This window comes from Tachyglossus aculeatus, chromosome 9 (assembly GCF_015852505.1).
Source record: "Tachyglossus aculeatus isolate mTacAcu1 chromosome 9, mTacAcu1.pri, whole genome shotgun sequence".
NCBI classification, from domain to species: Eukaryota; Metazoa; Chordata; class Mammalia; order Monotremata; family Tachyglossidae; genus Tachyglossus; species Tachyglossus aculeatus.
In genome coordinates, this window is record NC_052074.1 from 63,371,114 (window position 1) to 63,382,236 (window position 11,123).

The 11,123-nt window shown below is 40.9% G+C and overlaps 1 non-coding gene across 1 annotated transcript; it reads right to left on the bottom strand.

Annotated features, from left to right (window-relative positions):
* Positions 1-10,362: 10,362 nt before the first annotated feature.
* LOC119932683 lies at positions 10,363-10,500 on the bottom strand. The gene has a single exon (XR_005452424.1). It is a non-coding gene; the product is annotated as a small nucleolar RNA SNORA7 (small nucleolar RNA).
* Between the last annotated feature and the right edge of the window lie 623 nt (positions 10,501-11,123).

Genomic DNA, 11,123 nt, shown 5'->3' on the forward strand with positions numbered 1-11,123 from the left:
AGCCCCACATGGGACAGGAACTGTGTCCAACCCAATTTGCTCGTATCCATCCCAGAACTTAGTACAGTGCCTGGCACATAGTAAGCATTTAACAAATACCACAGTTATAACTCATGGAAGACTTTCAGGGAGCAATTTTATGTCTCAAAGAGCGTTATCCATTAATACATAGGCATCTGTTATTAGCAGCTCAAGGATGAGTCGTAATTTACCTTTCTTAACTACTGGAAGCCACTGTCAATTCAAGAGCTCTTCGCCTAGGTGATTCTGCAGGCAAATCCTATGCTCCATGCCTTTGGGTACATCCAACAGCAAACACTAGTGAAAAGCGTTAGTGCAAGGTAAAGCCTTGTTTAATGCCATTTGGGACACTGAAAGCTGTCAAGGAACAACCTTGATCCCAAACTCTGAATATCATTACCCTGGGGATCAATCTAGTCATTTTACCAAACTTTTCCTTGCAGAAAACTTGCTAGCACAAGTTCACAGTCAACTAGCACCATCCTTGAAAACTAAAGGTGGTTAAATCCATCCCTAAAGTTCCACAGATAAATAAAATGTGCCTCAGTGAATGAATAAAAAACTTGCCCAAATTTACCAACTTAAATTGGTAAGGTCACCCTGCTTCCTCAGGAGAAAGTGAGGATGATTGAAACGGCAAGGTGCTTGGAAGAAAATACATAGGGAGGTCCCCACAGATTATGCTTAATTAATGAAAAATAAATCAATTTCTATGTTGGCAAAGACCTGGTTAGAGTAACAGACTTACATGTGACATTTTCATTCTAACGGAAATTCTTTTTTGAGCCACAGGGGTCCAAGATAAACATGCAGAGCCTGAAAAGACCAGTAGCTATCACCACAACAGGCACACAACAAGATGGAAAACTCTGTCAGTATAAAGGTTAAGCATTCATGACTTCTCGAGGGGTGGAAGTAAAGGAAAATTTCTGTGTTCTTTCAAAGAGGAGCAGTGTAAATGCACCCTGCATGTTCTCACAGCGGGAAGCCCTTTGTCCCTGAAAAGTTGACTTTAATGTGCAGTCTTTGGGGCCAATCTTATAGTTAAAATATCTGCTCGATTTGGAAAGAAAACTCTGAAAAAAGGACGGGGAATGTGCAAGCCTAAAGGACATCCGATTACAGATAACTAGGTCTTTATCTACTTTGGATTCTTACAGTTGCTGTAAACAGCATTTCCAATTTAGATGTCATGATTGCTCTTTATTTTTCAAGCATGCAGGTTTAACTCTATTATTACCCCATGTGGAAGAAAACTTATGAAAGCTAAAACACTTTGCAAATCTCAAGTTTTAATGCCTGGAAAAAGAAATATGAATTGGGCTATTCTTTGCTAGAGATGAGGCAAGAAGATTGTGGCTGAGCTTTCCACCCCCTCAGCAATAACAGTAATGATGATGATGGTATCTGTAAAGTGCTTACTGTGTGTCAAACACTGTACTAAACTCTGGGGAAGATATACAAGATAATCAGGTCAAACACCATGTTTATCCAAAGTGGGATTCCCAGTCTAAGTAGAGGAAAAACAGGTATTGATTAAATCCCCATTTTCCAGATGAGGAAACTGAGCACAGTGAAGTTAAGTGACTAACTCAAGGTTGTATGTCAGGTAAACTGTGTTTATTGAGGACTTACTGTATGCACAGCACTATAGTAAACACTTGGGAGAGTACAGAATAACAATATAACAGACACATTCCCTGCCCACCATGAGCTTACAGTCTAGAGAGGGAGACAGACATTAATATAAATGAATAAAATTACAGAAATGTACATAAGTGCTCTGGGGCTGGAAGAGGGGATGAAGAAAGAGAGCGAGTCAAGACGACAGGGAAAGGAGTAGGAGAAGAGGAAAGGAGGGCTTAGTCAAGGAAGACCTCTTGAAGGAGATGTGTCTTCAATATGGCTTTCAGGGTAGGGAGAGTAATTGCCTGTTGGATATGAAGAGGGAGGGCATTCCAGGCCAGAGGCAGGATAGAGGTCAGTGGTAAGACCGATGAAGTGGAGGCACAGTGAGGAGCAAAATGTGTGAATTGGGTTGTAGAAGGAGAGCAGCTAGAACAGAGAACAAACACACAGTTCCCCCAAGCCGTGAAGGCCCGTTGCTTGACAAAGTTCTGGAAATTGACCTCTGGATCAGAAAGGGTGGCCTAGAGCTACTTAGAGGATGAAAAGCAGCACAGCCTGGTGAAAAGAACATGGGGCTGGGGATCGGAGGGCCTGGGTTCTAATCCAGGCTCTGCCAAGTGCTTGCTAGGTGGCCTTGGAAAACACTTCGCTTCCCTGTGCCTCAGTTCCCTGCTCTCCCTCCTACTTAGACTGAGAGCCCCAAGCAGAACAGAGGCTGTGTCTGACCTAATTAACTCATACCGACCCCAGTGCTTAGAACAGTGTTTGACACATAGTAAATGAGTAACAAATACCATAAAAAAAAAACAAAAATAAAAGGAACAAGATTTCTGGGGAAGAAGAGTCAGTCAGATGAGTGCCCTCTCCAACAACTACATGGCACTGGTTTTCCCCTTTTATTACACATACACCTCCTGACCTGAAAAGCCTGAAAAGACCAGTAGCTATCACCACAACAGGCACACAACAAGGTGGAAAACTCTGTCAGTATAAAGGTTAAGCATTCATGACTTCTCGAGGGGTGGAAGTAAAGGAAAATTTCTGTGTTCTTTCAAAGAGGAGCAGTGTAAATGCACCCTGCATGTTCTCACAGCGGGAAGCCCTTTGTCCCTGAAAAGTTGACTTTAATGTGCAGTCTTTGGGGCCAATCTTTAAGTTAAAATATCTGCTCCATTTGGATATTAGAGAAAGGGGGAGAAAGCGTGGCTCAGTGGAAAGAGCCCGCGCTTGGGAGTCAGAGGTCATGGGTTCTAATCCCAGCTCCCCCACATGTCTGCTGTGTGACCTTGGGCAAGTCACCTAACTTCTCTGAGCCTCACTTTCCACATCTGTAAAATGGGAATTAAGACTGTGAGCCCCGTGTGAGAGGACCTGATAACCTTGAATCTACACTAGCACTTAGAACAGTGCTTTGCACATAGTAAGTGCTTAACAAATGCCATAAAAAAAAAATTTGAAAAGCAAACCCCAGCCTCAGAGAAAGAGAAAGGAAAGGACGGACCTTGACTTTTACTTTTATTTCACTCTTTCCAAGTTGAAGATCTAATAATAATAATAATAATAATAATAATAATAAAAATGATGATGATATTTGCTAAGCACTTATTATATGTCAGACACTGTATTAAGCCCTGGGGTGGAGCCCAGCAAATCAGGTGGCCACAGTCCCTGTCCCACATGGGGCTCACAGTTTTAAGCCCCATTTTATAGATGAGGGAACTGAGACACAGAGAGGTTAAATGACTTACCCAAGGTCACACAGCAGAAAAATGGCAGAGCTGGGATTAGAACCCAGGTCCTTCTGACTCCCAAGCCCGTGCTCTTTTCACTGGGCCACGCAGCTTCTCTAGGCCATGCTGCTTCTATGACCTGAATCTAGCACCGCCGTTATAGTAAAAATGGGCCGTGAGGAAGGTTACCTCCTGTTCACCTTATTCTAAGCTGCCATGCTGGAAGATCTAATGAGTTGAATTCAGAATTTGCTTCTGATTTCTTGCAGTTCTACAGGCTGGGAAAATCATTCATAACTTTTAAGATCATGTTCCAAAACTGCGTTATGTCGACTGTGCACTCTGGCCCCAAAACTAGAAGGCACGAAAATAATTATTAATTGTTTGACAGATTCAGCACAGCATTATGAGCTGAAAGTAAGCCTGAAATAATTGGAAGTTACGGAGCTGCTTAATCAGGGAAATCTGACGTACAACCATGGATTTTCATTGGCAAAGCAGAACTTCACATTTTCACGAAATTCCACTACCGAGGCAGTGTCCTGTCCAGCAATGCATGAATGATAGATATTGATGCCTGTCTCTCTTTCTAGACTGTAAGCTCACTATGGGCAGGGAATATGTCCGTTAATTCTGTTGTACTGTCCCAAATGCTTCTTATTTTGCTCTGAACATAGTAAGTGCTCAATAAATACCATCGATTGGCTGACTGTCTAACCTTGTATCTGCCCCAGTGCTTAGTACAGTACCTGGCACATAGTAACCACTTAACAAATGTCATTACAAAAATAAAGTCCCTCAGCAGCACAGCAAAGCATTCTATAAGTAGACATCCGTGGGTATTTAGCTTTTTCAGTTCCATACACACCCATCATCACTGCCTTCTTCTTTCATTACAGAGGCCAAACTCTAAGTGGAAAACTACTTGTGTTATTATTACCTGATGTTTGGTGCAGTCACTGAACAATCCTAGGTCACTGCTGTTTAATTTACCAATTCTACTTTCTCCAAGGGTGCTTCCTTCAACCAGCTGTGGAATTTGGGGAAGTTTTGCCTAGTCTTGAGTATGCAAGGATTTACTGAGGTATCATGACAATTATCTGAGCCATGGTTTCTTTCCCTGCTAAGATAGTTTATTTCAAACATTTTTCTTTTGGAAAATGTGGATTGCTTGAATGTTAGGTATAATTTTCCCATTAGATTGTAAACCCTTCAAGGAAAGAAACTGTCTGACTTTTATTCTTTACACTCCAGAATGTAGAGATGGATTACCACGTAGAGAAAAGTATGTTTAAAAGAATCTCTGATAATTAAATCTCTGGTATAATAAACAGACATGGATTGTTCTGTTGAAAATATGTTATTCAAATTCATTCAAATCTGAATATCCTGAATTTGAATAAGAACGGGAAGATTTGTCTTGAAATATATCGAATACTGATTGGATCTGAATTTTCATTGAAATACAAGACCAAGTTCAACTCTATCTGGGAAACTTACAACGAGTTATAGGAAAGGGTCACGGAAAGCAAAAACCAAAGTTAAGAAACATAGATGACAACTTTTATACTAGCCCTGTTCAAAACAAAATTTAAAGTAGCATAGATGTAAGAGGAAAATATAAAAGCTTAACACTTCAAAAACCAGTGATCATAAGCAGCGCATTGACCTCTCAAAATAGCTCACTCTGGAACAAAATATAAAAAAAGACAAAAGAGCAGTTAATATTTCTGGTTTTTTTTTTTTCAATAAAGAGACAGAACTGGGCCAAGGACTCCAACAAGAATATTATTTCAACACTGGCAAACAAGTAAATGGAGTAGAAATACCTTCTTCACATTTTTTTTTAGCTCCAAGTTTTCTGTAGCATTTTAGCAAATAATCCATGATTCTAGAACAGGCAGTCCTAGGATATACAACAAAACTGGTGTCGGGAAAATTGTGTCAAGTCAGATCACTGTAAGTGAACCAATTTTCTTTTAGGATCAGTGATAAGATTAGATGACTGACTCCTGAACTGTGGTTGGTTACCTTATTTTTAACCGATTATCCAGGATTGTATTCCTGTAATCACAGGTGAGTGATGTAGTTCATTCATTCAATCGCATGTATTAAGTGTTTATTGTGTGCAGATCACTGTACTAAGCACTTGGGAAAGTACAATACAACAATAAACAGTGGCATTCCCTGCCTAGAGACAAGCTCACAGTCTAGAATGGTTTTGGGTTAAGATGGTTCATTTCTCAGTCACTGCAAGGAAAGTGAACTTTTCAATCTTCCCTGCAGAATGCTTTGGGTGATAATTTTTCACCCTTCTTATCCCCTTACTCCTACATTAAGCTCCTTGAGAGCAGGGATTGTGTCTTCCAGCTCTTTTAATTGTACTCTCCCAAGCATTTCGTCCAGTACTCTGTTTACAGTAAGCCCCCAATAAATACCATCCGTTGAATGATTGCTAGTGAATAAGCCAACACTGTCTTTGCTCTTGAACTGCATTAGAAAAGGCAGACGTGCATTTTCCAAACATGGGGAAACGTGTTTTGCAAAGATCAACTCCAGACTCATATTTAAATAGAATTTAGAGGTATTGGTCTAATTATCCATTCAAAAGGTTTGAGACTTTAATGACTTAGGAAAGCAGAATTTCCTCCCCAGCCTTCCGCTCCTGGAAAAAATGGAAATCACAGAGGAGAGAAAGGAGTATGGAGTAATGAGAAATAATGGAAGGATTTAAGTATTTAGTTTGTTTTAATTTACCAACCTTGCCTGCTTTGATGATTCTAGGTATCATAACTTTTTCATCATATTAGCCTTTCAGTACTTTTGCTGTTCGCTTTCCTCCTGTTCATAAGAACTTTAGGGCATTCATATGAAAAGCTCTTCTCAAAGTGGAAAACAAATTCCTATTTCATTACCTTTCAGTGAATGTTTTATTGGAAACCTGCATAGATTTCCTAGCTAGCGTTCCTTTCTCCTTGTAATATAGCATTGCACCAGGCCTGTGGATTGCTTTGGTGTATCAAATTGTATCTTGTAACACAAAGAGACAGTTTAATAAGGTTTGATCTTTTGGTGAGGCAAATGAATCATAATCAATGAAATGTATTTTATAATTTAGGAGTGAAAGATTCTGAATTCACTGCAAGGTACTAGAGAGCTATCTTCTAAACATTTTTGGCTCCACTTTCCCCTTCCATCCAGATGAAAGTTAGAAAATACACTAGAAGCTGCGAAGGGGAGATGATTCTGTCACGGAATTTTTTCTCATGCCACTTCAGAAGTATCCCAGGATAGTGAGAGGAGAAGGAGTAGAGAAAGCGAGAAGAGCTGTTCATTGACTTGGTATTCTTTCCCAGTGCTTAGTACGGTGCTCTTCACACAGTTCATGTTTAAGAAATACTATTACTGCTAGTAATAATAGCAATTATAATAATGGTACCTGTTAGGCACGCACTATGTGCCGAGCACTGTTCTAAGCACTGGGGTAGATATAAATTAATCAGGCTGGACACAGTCCCTGTCCCACATGGGGCTCACAGTCTTAATCCTCATTTTACAGATGAGGTAAATGAGGCACAGATAAGTGAATAATAATAATGATGGCATTTGTTAAGTGCTTACTATGTGTGAAGCACTGTTCTAAGCACTGGGGGGGATACAAGGCGATGGGGTTGTCCCATGTGGGACTCACAGTCTTAATCCCCATTTTTACAGATGAGGTAACTGAGGCTCAGAGAAGTGAAGTGACTTGCCCAAGGTTACACAGTAGACAAGTGGTAGAACCAGGATTAGAACCCGGTCTTTCTGATGGCCAGGTCCATACTTTATCCACTAAGCCACACTTGCTGCTGCTCCTCCTCCTCCTTCTCCTCCTCCTCCTCTTCTTCTTCCTCCTCCTGGACTTGTGGAGAGAGCACAGGGCTAGGAGTCAGAAGGACCTGAGTTCTAATCCCAAATGCTCCATTTGTCGGCCATGTGACCTTGGGCAAGTCGCTGAACTTTTTTGTGCCTTAGTTACCTAATCAGTAAAATGGGGATTAAGAATGTGAGCCCCATGTGGGACACAGACTGTGTCCAACCTGATTAGCTTGTAACTATCACAGTTCTAGTACAGTGCCTGGCATATGGTAAGCAATCAATAAAACAATCAATCATACTTATTGAACACTTACCATATGAAGTGTTCGTGCAGTACTAAGCACTTGGGGGAGTACAATACAATAGAGTTGGTAGACACATTCCCTGCCCACAGTGAGCTCACAGTCTAGCGGAGGAGACAGACATTAATAATAATAATTGTGTTTTTTGTTAAGCACTTGCTATGTGCCAGGCACTATACTAAGTGCTGGGGTGGGGTGAAAATGAAGGCTTAGCCAGGGAAGGCCTCTTGAAGGAGATGTGCCTTCAATAAGGCTTTTAAGGTGGAGAGACTGATTGTCTGAAGAGGGAGATTGTTCCAGGCCAGAGGCAGGACGTGGGCTAAAAGTTGGCAGTGAAATAGACAAGATGGAGGTACAGTGAGTAAGCTGTAGGCTGGCACCAGAAGGAGCGGAGTGTGTGCTTAACTAATACCATTAAAAAAGAAAAAATACTGAAATACTACTATTATTATTTTTTCTCCTACTATTCAGAGACTCTTTCTTGTCTGTAGTCATTGACACATGGCTCCACGCTCAACTCCAGATTCCCTTCACAGTACTGGGTGACAAAACTGTACATTCGTGGACTGAAACCTATGGAAGGCAGCTTGACCCATTTCCTGAAGGGAAATGGACTCAGCTCTGCTTTCTGTAATGGCGCCTGGCTCTCCCCTGGACTTTTCAGTGTTCAAAGGAAGAGGTGGGTAAGCCCTGGGGGTTTATGAGGAAGACAATAACGTGTTATAAATGAGTTTTAAGAAGAGGACAGAAAGTAATAATAATAACTGTGGTATTTCTTAAGCACTCACTGTGTGCCAAGGTCTGTAGTAAGTGCTGGGGAAGATGCGAGGTAATTCTGTTGGACACAGTCTCTGTCGGACAGAAGGACCACAGTCTTACAGATGAGGTAACTGAGGTATGGAGAAGTTAAGTGCATTGCCCAAGTTCACACAGCAGAAAAGTGGTAGAGTTAGGATTTGAACTCAGGTCCTTCTGACTCCCAGGCCGTGCTCTTTCCACTAGGCAACACTGCTTCCGTCCCACCCGCGCCCATAGGTGAGCTGAACCCCAAGGGGAAATTTTTAACGGACCCAGGAGAGCTGTATATTAGAGCGTAAACTCCCCATTAGTTTGCAAGCTCTTTGAAAGCAGTTATTGTGTCTACTACCTCAATTGTACTACTCCAAGCACTTGGTACAGGGCTCTGTACTGAGTAAGTACTCAATAAATGCTTTTGATTAATTGATGGATTAGTGTTTCTGTGGGTAAGAGAGAAGGGGTGGAACTCCGGTGTGAATTGGAAATGAAGCTCATGACTATTTTCTAGACTCTTGAATTTCCAACAGTGTGTATCCGTTTCTGTTCCCGTCCCCTCTCTCCCATCCACCATTTTTGTCTAAGGATTTCACTGTTCACCTGGATCATGGGCCAACAGGACCAACCTATAGGCTAGAGAATCAAGACTATAAACTCCTAGTGGTCAAGGACATGTCTACCAACTCTCATATTGTACTCTCCCAAGTGCTTAGTACAGTGCTCTATACACAGAGAGTGCTCAATAAGTACCATTGATTGATTAAATGATTTTTCAGCTTTCAAGGTCTTGCTGGATATAAGTGAAAGAGGGACTAATAACTGCATTATGGATGATAACTGGTCACTTGAAAAGAACACAAATCAAGGCCTTGGTAAGTCATCTGCCTCCTTCAATATTCCTTCAAATTGTTCCTATCTATGTCTCTTCTTTACCTTGATCTGTTAACTCATGTAGCTTCAAACATCACCTAATCCCAAGTAAACTTTTCCCAAATGACAAGTAGAATTAACGTAGCTCCTGATTTATCATTCTTTGTCATATCCCGCTATAAATGAACAATACATCCTTCCACTCTTGCGTAGACTAAGACAACATTTTCACCTGACTATATTCATCTCCCACTTTCAGGATCGCAACTGGAGAGTTTCCAGTACTCTACCAGTCTCGGCAACATGGGGGAGAGTTAAGCAGGGGCATACCCATTCCATTCTTAGCTTGGGCAGTGGCTAGCCAGCGGAAGGAAATAAGCCACAAGTCAAAACTCACCTTTGCTGGGCAGTAGTGGCTTGGGAGAGAGTTAAGGGTGGAGACTCATGTTTACAGCACGGAAGAAGGCAGTGGTAAACCAATTCCATATTTTTACCAGGAAAATTCTATGAATATGTTGCCAGAACGATTGCAGTTGGAGATGGGGCATTCTGGGAGAGATGTGTCCACGGAGTCGCTATGGATCAGAGACGAGACAACAGCATGAGACGAGACATTTACTCCTCTACCATCTTAACCTTTCTATTTGTCCTCAGGGGTTGGGTTCTTGTTTTAGTTAAAAGTGCTTAATTGAATAATTATGTATTTGGTAGCTTTCAATTCTCACACTGGTTTTATTATTTTTAAGTCATGATATCTTTATATCTAAAGCCATTTTCTAGATCTTGAGATGGAAGAATGAGCTTACCGTTCTAAAAAAATGAGTAAATCTCCCCCCGAATGAATATTCAATTCTAATTTTAAAAACTGATGCTGCTAAATGGAATGAAACTGTCAACTTTAGATTTCCTTTGAATAGTTGTCATATAATTGTCTTGTCTTATGCCGTCGAGTCGTTTCCGACTCATAGCAACACCTCGGACACATCTCTCCCGGAAGGTCCTGTTCTCTGTCTGCGATCATTCTGAGATTGTATCCATGAAGTTTTTCTGGTAAAAACATGGAAGTGGTTTACCATTGCCTCCTTCCACACAGTAGACTTGAGTGTCCGCACTTGACTCCCTTCCATGTCGCTGCTACCCAGCATGGGTGAGTTTTGACTTGTAGCAGGTTGCCTTCCACTCGCTAGCCACTGGCCAAGCTAGGAATGGAATTGACAGGCCTCTGCTTGACTCTCCGTCCTGTAGCCGAGACTGGTAGAATACTGGAAACTCTCCAGGTGTGGCCCCGAGAGGAATGTCATATAATACAACAATAATAATTACAATAATTACTTATTAGTATAGTTATAATTATAATTATTTTGTAATAATGAATGAAATAATCATAATACTTAATAATGGCAATAATTATTATTGTAGTTACGATTGCTAATAACTATTGTAATTATTATGATGATTGCATTTGTGAAGCACTTCTCACGTGATAAGCACTTGAGTAGAGACAAGATAAGACACAGTCCTTATTCCACATGAGGCTCACTGTCCAAATAGGAGGGATAACAGGTATTTAAACCTCATTTTGCAGTTGAGAAATCAGAAATGTTAAGTGACTTGTCCAGAGTCACACAATATGGAAGTAGCAGAGCCAGGATTAGAATTTGGTTCTCCTGATTCTCTTTGTCAGGAGCTTTCTACTAGGCCACACTGCTTCTCCACTTGTGTTTTTATCTCTATTAGATATCATTTGCTTTTTAGATGGCTAATAACATATCTCAAGACTTGAAAAACGAGAGATTTTCAAATGTGTGAGTTACTTGAAATTTTTCCCATTACTAAAGTTGGCTTTAAATGACTGTTACATAAGTCATCAATGAAAAACCTCCTCACCGAAAGGTCACAGAAGCCGTTTTAAAACCCA